This window comes from Caretta caretta, chromosome 2 (assembly GCF_965140235.1).
Source record: "Caretta caretta isolate rCarCar2 chromosome 2, rCarCar1.hap1, whole genome shotgun sequence".
NCBI lineage: Eukaryota > Metazoa > Chordata > Testudines > Cheloniidae > Caretta > Caretta caretta.
The window spans coordinates 268,353,281-268,368,789 of record NC_134207.1 but is presented as its reverse complement, the minus strand read 5'-3'; the positions used below and the strand labels follow the sequence as shown (position 1 = coordinate 268,368,789).

Genomic DNA, 15,509 nt, shown 5'->3' with positions numbered 1-15,509 from the left:
ATCACATGACCCTGCAGTGTCAAAGCAGCATCCCAGGAGGCTACTCAGGAAGGTGGGAGATTAGCATCTTCAAAGTCCTATTGTTCTCCCTAATGGCCCATTCAAGCTGATTGCATACTGTCTGGTGGGCATTGCCCAGGTGTAAACACAGTTGTAATTGTTACTTTGTCAATATTCCTAACTTCAGATACAGAAATGATACATGTCTACAAATAGGATAATCATAGTCAGTACATCATAACCTTTCCAATGATACCTCACATGACTCATCTGCATAAAACATACCTTAGTTATGCCATATTCCTATCATAACAATATCTCGATGAAGAATATAGGATGTGGAGCACACTCCTCTTCTGAGCGTCCCCCTGGTGGTGGTAGGCTTTTAGGCTGCTTCTCAGTTTTGATCATGGTTCCCCCATCTGCTGGAATAAAGGGAGGATCTATTTCCAAAATCTCTTATGAGGAAAGCCTAATTATACTCAGTAATAATAGCCATAGAGTTGGGTGACCTCCAGCACAGGAACTAGCATAATCTTATGAATATGCTGGCTAAAGTGAGTCTAATCTGTTAACGACATCAAGAGTCTGAAATTGATGGTAGTTAAGAGTCTTTAAAGCAAATGTAAAAGGTTAAGTTTTTGGTAAATCACTTACCTAGGAGATCGAGAATTAGCACACAACTGCATCTCAGGGTACAAGGGAGAACAACAGGGACAGAGATTCCTTCAGAGTAAGGCCACCCATTAGAGTTGTCGAGTGGTTGGAACAGACCAAGGGGTCAGGTACTCTTGGACATACTCCTGGCTCCCCACTAACTTCCTGCCTTCCACAGGGAGCCAGTGACAGAACTGGGACTAGAACCCAGGTCCCCGACTCACAGTCATTTCCTATGACCACTGGAGAAAGCTGCCTCTGTTATGAAGCTGCCTCCGTATCAGTCACATGCACCTGTTCCCTTCAGAAATCTGTCTCTTGCCAAAAAACTAGAGCAATGGTGGTGCAGCTCCTCCCCTTCTTCTGCTTAGTAAGAACTTCAGAGTCTAATCGGTTTCATCTAAATCCTCACAGTTTCCTTATGCTCTTTACTAAAAAACTCAGACACTCACTTGGATGCACCTGCTCCTTCTCTCAAGATGAGTATAGCCCAAAAGAACAATAGCGTGTTGTGACGAAGTAGGACTGTTCTTAATGTTTCCTCTGAATAGTGTGGGGGTGCCTCAGTTTCCCCTAGGCAGTTCTTAAGTATCTAGGGGGTGGAGTAAGGGTGTATGATCATTGCAGAGCCCTAGAGGGCATGTGTGTGCAGGAGTCTGGACACAGAGAATGGCCGACACCCTGTTTCCTGGCAACTGATGGCCTGGGCCCTTCCCCCCCTGCAAGGTGAGAGCTGAAGGGTTGGAGAACAAAGGAATCAGGTGACCACCTGGCCTGGGAAAGGAACAAAGCCCAGAGGAGGAGGGGCTGGAGGGGGTTTTCAGTTTGGGGCTGGCTGGGACATGGAGTGAAGTGCAGACGTGGTTGTCTGGCTCACTGCCCCCCAAAATGGACCCAGCTGAGGGGTCCCGTTCTCTGCACCTGCAAGCTCTGTTTTAGACCATGTTCCTGTCGTCTAATAAACCTTCTGTTTTACTGGCTGGCTGAGAGTCACGTCTGACTGTGAAGTTGGGGTGCAGGACCCTCTGGCTTCCCCAGGAGCCCCGCCTGAGCGGACTCGCTGGGGGGAAGCGCACGGAGGGGCAGAGGATGCTGAACGCTCCGAGGTCAGACCCAGGAAGGTGGAAGCTGTGTGAGCTGTGTGTCCTGCAGACAGGCTGCTCACAGGAAGGCGACTGCCCCAGAGTCCTGACTGGCTTCATGGGGAGCAGTTCCAGAGCATCGCCCAGGGACTCCGTGACACGTGTAAAGAGTATTTGGCAAGAGTCAGCCCACCTCCCATTTGGGGCCCAGAGGGGACAGACTAGGAAGGCCATCGCTTCAGCTTGGTTTATGTCAGAATATTAGGCTTATCTAACAGTGGCATTTCATTATCAGGTGCAATCAGTTGCTTTGGTCGCAATGCTGTGTTCTCTGAAGTGACACATGTTCCCTTTCCCCACTCTAGCCACCCCTTGAGCCCCTCTCTGACGGGCTTTGACACATCACTGTGCAGAAGCTGTTTTCCATAATCTAGTTCTTGCCTCTGGTCATTGACCCTTCAGCCACTTTGGACATGTCTATCCTAGAGTTATTTGACAGGTTTCAGAGTAACAGCCGTGTTAGTCTGTATTCGCAAAAAGAAAAGGAGTACTTGTGGCACCTTAGAGACTAACCAATTTATTTGAGCATGAGCTTTCGTGAGCTCCACGGTATGCATCCGATGAAGTGAGCTGTAGCTCACGAAAGCTCATGCTCAAATAAATTGGTTAGTCTCTAAGGTGCCACAAGTCCTCCTTTTCTTTTTACCCTAGAGTTATGTCGCCCTACGTTACGTCGGCATATGGCCACGGCACTTAGTACATCGCTTGTGCGTGTGCATACCTGGCTGCTTGTGTTGGCGGTGCTCAGGGCCGGCCTTAGGGAAAATGGCACCCTGGGCGAACTTGTATATTGGCATCCCCCCATCACTCCTGGCCCCCACGGGCTCCCTGGGCTTCCCTCCCCCCATCACCTCTGGGCCCCGCTGCCTCCCGCAGTGTTTAATTTGTATTGAAAGAGATGCCAGAGCTGAGCCGTGGCTCAAATTAAGCACCGGCAGGGCGGCCTGATGCTGGCGGGTGCTGGCCGGGCGCCCAGCTCTGAAGGCAACTCCACTGCCAGCAGAAGTGCAGAAGTAAGGGTGGCCTGGCATATGGTGTGTTGCCACCCTTCTGCACCTTGGCTTGTGGTGCCTGATGCTCGGGCATGTGGCTCAAGGCAGGCTTCGCACTGTCGCAGGGTGACTGCATCTTGTCAGAGCCCACGGCCCTCCTGCAGCCCTCTGGCCACCCCTGGCTCACCCAGGGCACTGGTTCAGATTTTGGGGGGTGGGAGGAATCTTTATTCATGATTCCAGGGACTACTTAGGCACCTGAAAACTCTAGGGTTTTTTCAGATAATAATTTAGGGATTAGCTGACAGGAGCACTTTCTCTAATTGTTATATAAAGAAAGAAAAAATATATACAGTACAAATGCCAATTAAAGCCACGTTTAAAGTTTATATGTAAATTTAGAACAATCAGGAGATAATACAGCAAGATATTCCCCATCCCAAGCCTTGAGGTGTCAGTTCACTATCTTTAGTGGAGATAAATAAAAATAAATATAATCTGCTTACCTTCTCTAACAGAAACACTGTGTTACTGCCATTATCTCCTCTGTTCTAGTCAATTGTTGTTCATTTAAAACATATTTCAACATGTGTGAGTAAGGGTTTTTTTCTCTTTTATTAAGAAAGGGAATTAATTTTTCTAATTATCTCGGCATCTATGTTTACTGATCACAATCATGTCTGTGACTCACTAACATTTGACTCCATCATTGCTGTTGATATCAGAGCTGGAACTGCGTTTATTTTCATGCAAATTTTAAGCTATTTTACAGATATAACTAAAAATATAATTTGAACATAAGCCACCTTCATCTGCCCAGTGTCTAAAGTTATGTGTTTAGCTAATGTTTTTTAAACTGGCATTACTAAATGAGTACAAGCTAAAGGTGCATTCTAGGAGGATACTATTATTTGCTTGTACCACTTTAAATAATGAATGACAAAGCACAATATGATAATAACAGTAATAATTATAATTACTCCAACGAGGACAGGTTAGGCATTTTAGAACTCACTACTCAAAGAATTCAATGTAAGCATAAGAAAGAAATAAAATTATGAAATGCACAGACCAGTCAAAAAACTAAAATAACAGCACTTTGAAAGAATAAAATTACAGAGACTATATGTGTATTGCAGGAAGTACCAACAAGTACAAACAACAATATAAGTATGTGTTGGGGGGCGATGAGTGTGAAAGAGACAGCATTTGTGAGCTGCCGGCATGTGTGAGCTGGGGGAGTGTGTGAGAGACCGCGTGCTGCCCCTTGAAGAGAGCTGCACTCAAGAGTCTGAAGGAAAGCTCCTTCAGATACAGCAGTAGCCACCAGCAGCTCCGTCCCTCTCTTGGTGAGCCCTGTCCTCACACACACACCCGCCCCCGCTCTGTGGAGACAGGGTACATGGGCGGGGGGGGGGGGTGGAGGCAGCCTGACATCAGAGCCCCTCCCCGCCCCTTTACAGCAGACAGGAAGTTCCTGGGAGCAGCTGGCTAGGGGCAGCTCCAAGACAGGGGGCAGGAGCCATGGGGTTGAAGATGCCAGCAGGGGGAGGGGCACCCCTGCTCCGGAGGTGCCCCATTTGTAACAGTGCCCGGGCTTGCACCCCATTCACCCATGCCTAAGGCCAGCGCTGGCGGTGCTTGCACTCACCAAGAGCACTTGTACTGATGCAGAGTGAAGTGCACCATGGGTAGGTATCTCACTGGAGAACTCGCCACTATCCAGCACAGGGTCTTTTTGAAAGATTTTGCAATGCTTGATGGCTTTGGTGGAATGACAGTAGAATGAGCCTTTGGTCATTTGAAGGGTCGCTGGCGTAGTTTATTTACCAGATTGGACCTCAGTGAGAAAAATATCCTAATGGTTATAGCTGCCCACGGTGTCCTACATAATATGTGTGAAGCAAAGGGGGGAAAGTTTCCACCAGGTGGATGGTAAAGGTGGAGCGGCTGTCTGCTGAATTTGAACAATCAGATACAAGGGCTATTAGAAGAGATCAACGTGGAGCTATACATCTCAGTGAGGCTTTGAAAGACCATTTTAATAGCAAGCCAGAGTAATGTGTGTTGCTGCAGTGTGCTTTACCTGGCCTTGCTCTTTTGCAGCCTAGTCTGAATCTTGTGCTGATTGCTGTATATGTAGGAGTATTGCATTGTCAATGGACCTATTAATTTTGTTTGTGAATGATGTTATGAGTTGTGTGACACAGTGCAGTAACTGGGAATTGGTCACTTTCAGAACTGATCTGTATCAGCCAGCATATGTTGTGAACCAATAAAGATCAATTATGTTCAAAAATATAAAATGTTATTCTGTAGCATTCAAAAGAAAACCATTTCAAATTTTATAAACCTTAATAAATTTAGCAAACAGAACTTATGAAGGGGAAAGAACAGTCATTTCCATTTCAGGTACACATACATCAACTGGGGCTTTCACAGGTCAGTGTATGTGAAGCTGTGATTGTCTTGTCTATGCACTGACCCCTGATGCCACATGGAATGTTCAGGGGCAGGCCAAGGGAGGTCCTGATATTGAATTCTCTGTGGGCTCCAGAGGAAGGTGAGCATGGGATTGTTGAACCTGCAAGTCCACCAGAGTCTGCAGCATCTCTGTTTGCTGTCTGAGAAACGCAGGCATGTCCTACTGCATGTCCCTCTCCTTCTCCTGCATTTTTTCCCTCTCCCCTCTATCCTTCTCCAGGATGTCTGCAAGAGTGACCCTCCAGGCCCTGTGTTTGTTCTCTCATGCAGCACTGGCTTGCTGGATCTCCTGCAACTTGTCATCCTGAGCCCTCTTCTTTCTCCTCCTTATCTGGCGTAGACATTCATGGGTGAGTAGGAAGAGACCCTGAAGGCTGCAGTGGTAGCAGCTGTAGAGAAAACACACAGAGACACCGTGGTCATTATATTCACAATGGAAATCAAAACTTAAGAGGCGGAACTCACTCCCCTTGCTCTCCAAAAGTTGTAAGCACATTCTCACTTCTGCTTGGGATTGCTTGTGCACAGCACCAGTCACAACCATGGTGAATATGGTCTGTCGGGGTTGGGGAAATGAGGTGGGAATAGCTTGGTTACATGGTTCTAGTTGTATAGGGCAGCAGCACTGAATACTGGCACTGTTTTCCACTGTAATTTTAGCTGATATCTCACTCCTGAGGGTAAGAGGCAGACAGAGCTCAGTGGCTGCTGACATCCCCATGCTGCCTGGGCCTGTATACTGCTAGTCTGAGTGCTGCAATATTGCCTGCTGGAATAATCGCTGAGTGGTATGGGACAGTGTCCTGCTGCAGCAGAAGAAAGAAGGCAGCCCTCCCCAGAAACCTTTGGCAGAGGATTGCAGAGTACCTCCATGGAAGAGTCACTTAGATCTCTATGGAGGGTTCATGGGACATCTTAGTGCACATACACAAACTGCTCCGCATGGCCCCCACTAACTCTAGAGTAAAAATGAATAAATCAAAATATGAGTGCTGCTACTCTGGGGGGCCAGCCTTGTAATTTCAAAGTCAAGTGCACACGTACCCAAGGTTCCTTCCCCTGCATCAGGTTTGCCTGTGCTCGACTGATGGGACTGGCTGGACTGCGGTGGAGTAAAAAACAGGTCCTGGCTTGCTGCAGAGCTGGATCCCCCAGTTGCCTGTCCCCCATACTCCTCTTCTTGCTCCCACCTTCTCCTCCTCACTGTTCGAGGCAGGGGCCTGTGACTCAGGCTCTTCTGAAGTATCCACGGTGCTCTTGGGGATGGTGCTGGGGTCTCTGTCGAGGATGGCATGTAGCTCTTTGTAAAAGCAGCAGGTCTGCATTAGGCCAGGGAGTGGGCAGTCAGGCCTAGGCGATGGAGCCACAGTCAGGCCCAGTGGTTAGGGCCAGAGTCAAGGGTCAGAGCTGGAATCAGAAGCCAGGAACCAGAGCCACGGGTCAGAGCCAGAAGCCAGGAAGGCAAAGGAGCAAATATTCCTCTGTCATAGCAGAGCTGTTGGTGGTGGCATGTCGGCAGCAGTTGCTCAGGAACCAGTTGTTTCTAGCCCTGTAGAGTCTTAGCACATGAATGGGTAAAAATCCTTTTACAGATGGGAAAAGTGAGTCTCAGAGAAACTACAGGCCTGAATTTTCAGAAGTACTGAGTGGGGATACAAGAGCAGAGGGAAGGTTTGTGCTGGAACTTCCACTGTGACTCTCTCAGTAGGCTCACTGGACCATTGAGAACGTAGTTCAGACAGTTATCCACTGCATCTGATTAAATTGTGGACTCTGGTGCTGCAATAGCTTTGTCCCAACAACTCCAGCTGCGTGTTTTGTCCAGGTCGGATTTCTTTGTGGGCAGGATAGTAGCATTCCCTTTTTACTGTGGCTTTAGTCACTCTCAGAAATATCTACCATCTAGCAGGGGGTATTCAGAAACATTTTGAGTGGCTGCTTTCGCATCACAATTAAAAGGGAAAATGTTAACAGGGGCAGTGGCCTGGTAGGAGTCTACTACTGATCACCAAATCAAGAGGAGGAGGTGGATTTCCAGAACTAATAACAGAAATACCCAAAACACAAGAAAGACCTTGTAGTGATGGGGGACTTTAACTACCCAGACATCTGTTGGAAAAGCAATATGGCAAAACACAATATCTCCAGTAAGTTCTTGGAATGTGTTGGGAACAATTTCTTCTTTCAGACGGTGGAGACAGTAACCGGAGGTGGTGGTGGGGCAGCCATTTTAAACTTGATGCTGATTAGCAGGAAGGAACTGCTTGCAAATCTGAAGGTGGAAGGCAACTTGGGTGACGGTGCTCACAAAATGATAGATTTCATGAGGCTAAGGCCTGGTCCACGCTCCAAAGTAGATGGGAGGGAACAAATGCCCTCAAGAACTAAATCTAGGGGATGACTAAGGGGGACATGGGGGACATCCACCAATATCTGGGGCAGATCCTCAGCTGCTGAAAACCAGTGTAGCTCCATTGTAGTCAATAGGACTCTGACAATTTACACCAGTTGAGGATCTGGCCCATGCATCCATATTAAGGAAGCACAGGAAAGGGTTAGGGAGGAGAACCTTTAACTGATGAAAGGAAGATGAACCAAGAAAAAATCAGATTGGATCTCACCTTATTTTCCTCTAGGCGCTTACAAATTGTTTAATCGTTTGTTCCAGTATCTTGCCAGAGATCAAAGTAAGGCTGACTGTCTATAATTCCCCTGATCTTCCTTTTCCCCCTCTTTAAACATAGGTACTCTGTTTGCCCTTCTCCAGTCCTCTGAACCTCACCCATCCCCCAGGAGTTCTCAGAGACAATCACCAATGGTTCAGAGATGGCTTCACCTAGTTCCTTAAGTACCCTAGGGTGCATTGAATCAAGCTCTGCCAACTTGAATACATCGCACTTATTTAAATATTCTTTAACCTGTTTTTTCCTATTCTGGCCTATTTTCCTTCCCCTGATTATTAATATTAATCATGTTAAACATCTGGTCACAATTACCCTTTTTAGTGAAGACCGAAGCAAAAAGGTATTAAACCCTTCAGCCTTCTGTGCCATCTGATAAACTCTCCTTCTGTGTCATTAGCTCTCCTTTCCCATTAAGTAATGGACTTGTACGTTCCTTTGTCCTTGTCTTACTTCTAATCTATTTATAGAACCTCTTTGTCCTGCCTTTTATGTCCCTTGCTAGTTGTAACTCATTTTGTGCCTTATCTGTTCTGATTTCGTCCCAGCATGCGTGTGCTGTCTGTTTGTAGTCATTCTTAGCAATTTGTCCATGTTTCCTCTTTTTGTACAATTTCTGTTTGATTTTCAGGTTATTAAAGATCTCCTGCAGTAGCCATATTGGTCTCATATTATTCTTCCTGTCTTTCCTTCACATCAGGATAGTTTGCCATTGTGCCTTTAATATTGTCTCTTTTACAAACTGCCAGCTCTCCTGAACTCCTTTTCCCCTTAGATTTTCTTCCTATGGGACCTCCTTACCTACCAATTCCCTGAGTTTACTGAAGTCTGCTTTTCTGAAGCCCAGTGCCTTTGTTCTGCTGTTCTCACTCCCTTTCTGCCATTAGAATAACGAACTCTGTTATTTCGTGGCCACTTTCACCCAAGCTGCCTTCCGCCTTCAGATTCCCAACTGGTTCCTCCCTGTGAGTCAGAATCAAATCTAAAATAGTGCCCCCCGGGGTACATCCTCCACCCTTCTGAAACAATATATTGACAGCTCTATTTAATTTAGCCGGAGGAGTGGCGTTTCATGCTTAAAAGCAATTTTAGGGATGTCTGAGAAATATGATGGGGTTTCTCAGTGTAACAGCCACATCGTAGAGGTTCAGGTGCTTCACCACCAAGACAGCAAGCAACCCCTGCCTTCCCTTGGGGCCTGATCAGTTCTGTGGCTGCAATGTGGCTCCCTGTTAACAAACTGCTGTGGGAAGGCACAGGGTGGGATTGCGGTAAACCGGGCAGCTGGAACGTTTCATTAAACCACACCAGCATGGACTGTGACCTGGTGTGATTTTGCCATTTAGGTTAGGTCAGCGCTTGGCTGGGAGACCCCAGGGAGAAGCCAGGTACTGCAGAGAACAGTGTTCCTGAGGCAGGGGTGCCTCTCTTGTATCAGTCAGTATGGAGCAGTCCCCCAAGTTTTTAATTCCCCCAGGATGTCTGCACTGCCAATTCTCTGATCCTCAAGGGTCATTCTAGCCCCAGGACCTTGCACCCCCAGAGGACAAGGCAGGCTTGGAGTCCATGGGGTAATATTTAATCATCATGGCCGGGCGTCCTGACAATGGAGGAAGTTGTAGGAGGCAGTGGCAGATTAACTGCGGGAGCTTTGGAACCTGTGTAGAAGAGTGGGGGCATCAGTGCCGGAACTGTGGCCAGGCTCTCTGCTCCTCTTCTTCTCCCCAAGGATCCTCCCCCTGGCAAGGCTGGAAGCCAGAGCCGGGCCATGGTAAGAGCCGCCCAGGGAGCCCAGTCAGCTGTGGGGAGCTCTGGATCCTCCACCTGCCCTGCGCTCAGGGCCAGGGTGCCCGAGAGCAGCCCCTGGCCCATGTTCCTACCCCTCCTGGCATGCCGCCCAGGGCAGATGGAGAGTCCAGGGCTCCCCACAGCAGTCCAGGGCTCCTTACCATGGCCTGGCTCCGGCTTCCAGCCTGGCCAGGGGGTGGGGCCTCGGGGAGAAGAGGAGGAGTACCTCAGGGGGCAGGGCTCTGTGGCGAGGGGGTGGGGCTAACTTAAGGCCCATCTCAGCCCCCCATTGGGAAAAGGGAGGTGCTTTGTGGTGGGGGAGCTGCTCACCCTGCTGCGAAGCGCATCCCCTACTGTTCTGTACCTGTCCGAGGCGAGGAGGGACAGGAGGAGAGGCGCCCTCAGGGCAGCAGTGGCCTATGTGAGTTAAGCTACAGTCCAGTTACCACATCTCCACATCACAAAACCCCGCCATTAGCTAACTGGGTCCCTCGGCGCTCTGCATTTAAGGGGGATCCTTGCTACCACAGCCTTTGTTTGGGCAAAATGCACGTTACCATCCACCTTAAAACGTCCCCTGAAGGTCCCCTGAGGTCGCAGGGCAGTTGCCCCGTTGCATTTCTCCATCCCAGTGGGACATCGTGCCGTGTTTTATTACGGCACGAGGACACAAGTGTCATGGGGAAATTATGTTGACCTGGGAGACAAACTGCTTGGAATGTCTCCTGCTCTGTAACAGGTTGGGGCCGCCTCCTGTGCACCCCCTTGTGGCCACTGGCCGCTCCGGGGCACCGTGCCTCAGTTGCCATCTTCCTCAGGCCCTCAAACTCCACACACTGGGTCAGTGCTGGAGATGTGGCTTAGCCTTCTGGCCAAGCCACAAACAAACACGTCCAACTGAAAAGTCCCAGCACATAAAGGGTTCTTCTGCCCTTCATGGGCTTTTCTTCAGTCTGCCCTCTGGGCCCTGTTCTTAATCCCTTTCTGGGCTACCTTTGAGTCTTCTCCCTGCCCCAGTATAGCGCTCTCAGCCCCCAGGCTAGCTCCACTGGTATCCTGTCTGCGGACGCTGGCTCCATGCCTTCTACAGGAGGGGTCGGGCAGCCAGCCCCCTTCCTGTGATTCCTCTCCTAGCCTGAGCTCTCTCAGTCCTTGTAGAAGGCCCAGGTGTCCATTAAAGCATCAGAGGGCCCCTCTAGTCGCACCCCCTCAGACTGGGTATGTCTACACTGCAGCTGGGAGCGTGCCTCCCGGCCTGGAGAGACACACTCATGCGAGCTCTGCTCAGTGTAGTGTGCTAAAAAGAGCAGTGTGGACTTGGTGGCATGGATGGCGGCCGCCCAGGCTCGGACCCCAGGGGTCTCGGACACCAGTGGCTAGTCTGAGCTGCCGCCTATGCAGCAGCAGCCACATGGCTCTTGTTAGCATGCTGGCTCAAGTAGAGGAAGAGGTATGATATAGTAGAGGAAGTAGCTTACCATTTTACAGAAAGGGAAACTGAGGCACCAAGCAACTAAGGCCAAAATATTCTGACTTGGGTAGCTAAAGTAGACCCCTGTATCCATATTAAAGCACTTAAATAAGTAGCCTCATTTGCAGACAGGCTGAGTACCCAGCAACTCCCCCTGAAATCAATAAAATATAATCCAGTTCCATACCATTCAGCACCCAGGTTTGAAAGGTTTGGCCTAGCTCATCTACCCAAGGTCAGACAGTGAGTCAATTACAGAGCTAGGAATGAAGCCAAGCTCTCCTGATTCCCAGTTTTGGATTTCACCACCAACACCCTCCTCCCTGGCCCCTTCAGACAGACGTTGTGTCTGAAGACTGCACAGTGTGTTCTTCTGTTGCTGGACAATCTCACTAGCCTCTCCCACTGCTGAGGGCTCCGCGGCCGACACTTCTGAATCATGTGGTCTCTCCAGGTACTCACCTGGCCCCAACACCTGAACACCTCACGCTCTGTAATGTATTTATCCTCACAGCTCCTGGGAAGGTCAGGACGGGCTATTAGAATTGTATAGATGAGGAATTCAGGCCTGCCTGCAGGGGTTGGGTTTCTGTCCAGGAACCGGGCTTAGTTGCTGGCAGGAATCAGTCTCATGGCAGGAATCGGGCTCACCTTCTCTGTGGCCGGTGTCAGGGTCCTGAGTCCCAAAGAGATCTTGGCTCCAAGGGAGGTTGTGGAATCCCCATCACGGGAGGTTTTTAAGAACAGGTTGGACAAACACCTGTCAGGGATGGTCTAGGGGTTTATTTGGTTCCGCCTCTGCACAAGGGGCTGGACTTGATGACTTCTCAAGGTCCCTTCCAGCCCAGCATTTCTATGATTCTATGAAAATCTTCTCCAGCTCCTCAAAAAATGGACAGGTCATATTACTACGACCAGCACCCCTGGTTTTAATAAAAAGAAAAGGAGTACTTGTGGCACCTTAGAGACTAACCAATTTCTTTGAGCATGAGCTTTCGTGAGCTACATAGCAGTGGCCTATGTGAGTTAAGCTACAGTCCAGTTACCACATCTCCACATCACAAAACCCCGCCATTAGCTAACTGGGTCCCTCGGCGCTCTGCATTTAAGAGGGATCCTTGCTACCACAGCCTTTGTTTGGGCAAAATGCACGTTACCATCCACCTTAAAACGTCCCCTGAAGGTCCCCTGAGGTCGCAGGGCAGTTGCCCCGTTGCATTTCTCCATCCCAGTGGGACATCGTGCCGTGTTTTATTACGGCACGAGGACACAAGTGTCATGGGGAAATTATGTTGACCTGGGAGACAAACTGCTTGGAATGTCTCCTGCTCTGTAACAGGTTGGGGCCGCCTCCTGTGCACCCCCTTGTGGCCACTGGCCGCTCCGGGGCACCGTGCCTCAGTTGCCATCTTCCTCAGGCCCTCAAACTCCACACACTGGGTCAGTGCTGGAGATGTAGCTTAGCCTTCACGAAAGCTCATGCTCAAATAAATTGGTTAGTCTCTAAGGTGCCACAAGTACTCCTTTTCTTTTTGCGAATACAGACTAACACGACTGTTACTCTGAAACCTGGTTTTAATGTAAGTCCGAATGAACTGTTTGTTTTTATCCGGCACTGATTGGTGTCCTGGTTCTGGCCCCTCACAGTCATCTGCTTAGCAATGGCCACAAAAAGAGCTTCCTGTACCGACTCCTCTCCACAGATGTGATGAGATTCAGGGTCTCAGCATGGTTCCAAGCAACTGCTCAAGGCATGCTGTAGAGGCTTCTGGAGTAATATCACAGCAAGGCGGATATACTCAAACCCAGGACCAAGGGGGCAAAGTCTGGCCCCACACCAGATTTTAAATGGGGGACAGGACATCTGGTCAATGTGACCCCAGAGCAGCGGAGGGCACACAGGTAAACAGACAGGTCATTAATGGTTGCCTGCAAAGCAATGTGGGATAGTTGTTGGAGGACTGCCAAAGTAATACACTGCAACATTGCCTGCACGTGAGCAATTGCCTAAACTAACTCAATTTGCAGCAAACGTAGTTCTCTTTGAAAGAGGGCTCTTGTGTCCTTGATAAATCCAGAGTTTTAGTGGACTATAATGAATTGCATCGTGTGTACGCAAGTATTTTCAAACTGGTTTAACTCCCCCCAATCCTATGTCGACAAGCAGGCCTGGGCCGTATCCAAAGCCCAGTGAAGTCAGTGGGAATCTTCTGATTAACTTTAAAGGGCTTTGGGGCAGACCCCAAATAACTTGTTCAAGATGTGCAGGCTGTCCATGGCAGTGTAGGGCACTGAACCCATGGCAGAGCACTAACCACTGGGCCAGGCTTCCTCTCCAATCACAAATAAGCATGTGAGGTCTTTAAAATCATTTTGCGGTTCCCATCTTGTGATGAATGAAGCCCGGCTTGCTATTTCCTGGGGAGAGAAACACAGCTTCGCCAATGCTTATCACACGGTTTGTCCAAACTGATGCCTCATGGTCCATATAAGCTGATGCTGCACAGTCCATATAAGCTGATGTCACTGATATAATATTTAGCACTTTATTCTCAAAGTGTTTTGCCAACAGTAACTGCTCAGATACTACAGAGATGAATGCCATGGATATGCCTATAAATAAATATTAATGACCCGGATCCTGAGCTGTGCTTCGGACGCTTGCTCCTGGGGCTGTTTTATATCAGCTACCCATGGCCCCAAGGGGCCTTTCCAGTAGCCAGGGATCAGCATAACATAGGGATGCCTGTGCCACCCCCTGTTTTCTTGGCTATGTTCTCTGCTAAGATGGGGGCATGTAAGAAACATTATGGTGGCTCTATGCCCCCCAAGATACTCCCCTACACAGCCTTATACTGGGCTTCACAAGCCATAGTTAACCCTCCTGGCATCCCCCTGAGCTGAGAGGCAGGCGGAATTAGCTCCGTTTCTCAGGGGGAGGAAGTGAGGCACACAGAGCTTAAGTGATGTGCCCAAGGCCGCAGAGCATTGTGTTGCAGAGCCAGGACCAGGAGCTGGCTTAGCTCCTAGCCCCATGCTCAGGACACACCTCTCTCTGACGGACCCCCCCAACGACATGACACTGAGCTCCAGCTACTGACACACACAGACCATTTCTGGGCCTGGGGGCTGCTTTCTGCTGCAGCTGGGGAGGCGTGACGTTCCCATTGCATGCCTCCTACTGAGCTTGAGAGCCCCAGCCCTCGGTCCTACCAGGAGAGAGAGGCCTGGCTTGGCTTAATGGAGGGGTGCCAGGGCCTGGGAACGCTTTGGGGTTTACCTGAGAGTAGTGTGGGACCCAGAAGTCTGTTGGCAGGAGCCCAGCTTCATCGCTGTCCTGGTGCGGCAGGCCGAAGATCCAGGCTACCCCAGAAGAGGGTAAACAGGGTGCTCATCGGGAAGCCTAGAAATCCGTTTGCCAGGGGGAAAAAGGTGGAATTTGCATTTTTACAGAGAATCTTGAGTTTTTACATTGTGTGAAAAAATAAAAGCCTGTGTTAACAAGTCACTATTTTTTACTGACAGCACCTGTGTCCCCTAGTGAGTGCAACCTCCCCCTCCTGGCGTCGATTTTTGAAGGTGCTTTGAATGTACAGCGGAGCCCCGTTTATCTGCTGGACCTGGGCCCGGATGGATAACCAAAACTCGGGAGAACCGGGAGAACCGGCAGAGAGCTTTCCATCCTTTGTCCTCAGATTCTGACCGCTCCCGGCCCAGTTGCTGTCAGCCCAAGGAGGCCGGTGGTTCGGGTCATACAGGAGCCGGATAACGGAGGCTCCCATCAGTGGGGTTCTCCGGGGCATAAGGAACACATTGTGTTCAGCAGGGATACCTGGATATGGACATCTGTGGCTAGGGAAACTCACGTTCACTTTAAACCTGGAAAAACACGGATTTTTAGGGGTGAATTTGAGGGGTTTATCACGGAAGATCCGGATCCCCGGTGATCCGGTTTCGCACGCCTGGGGCCGCCCCAGCGATCCGGTTTAGCAGGCTGGGGCCGCCTGGCGCTCTTGGGCTCGATGATCCGGCGCCCCCTCCCGGCCGAGGCATTGCAGTGACCCGGGCTCTGTGCCATGGCCGCATGCCCGGAGCTCGCCCCGCCGCGCCGCTTTGTGTCCAGACCTGTGCGCGGCTGGTGCGGGCAGATCCGGAGACATCCCGGGTTCCGCGCTCCGCACATCGCCCGGCTCCGGCTCCGGCTCCGGCTCCGACCTCTCCCCGCTCGCCAGCCTTTGTCTCCGTCCGCACCCGCCTCTCGCCCCCGCCCCCTGCTCCAGTTCCAGCCGGTGCG

At 49.9% G+C, this 15,509-nt stretch overlaps 1 long non-coding RNA gene across 1 annotated transcript; it reads right to left on the bottom strand.

The window, feature by feature from the left end:
- Nucleotides 1-3,158: 3,158 nt before the first annotated feature.
- On the bottom strand, nucleotides 3,159-15,458 carry LOC125633038 (uncharacterized). Its single transcript, XR_007355467.2, has 3 exons — nucleotides 15,341-15,458; nucleotides 14,496-14,618; nucleotides 3,159-5,664 (listed from the first exon to the last, which is right to left on the bottom strand). It is a non-coding gene; the product is annotated as an uncharacterized LOC125633038 (long non-coding RNA).
- Nucleotides 15,459-15,509: the final 51 nt, after the last annotated feature.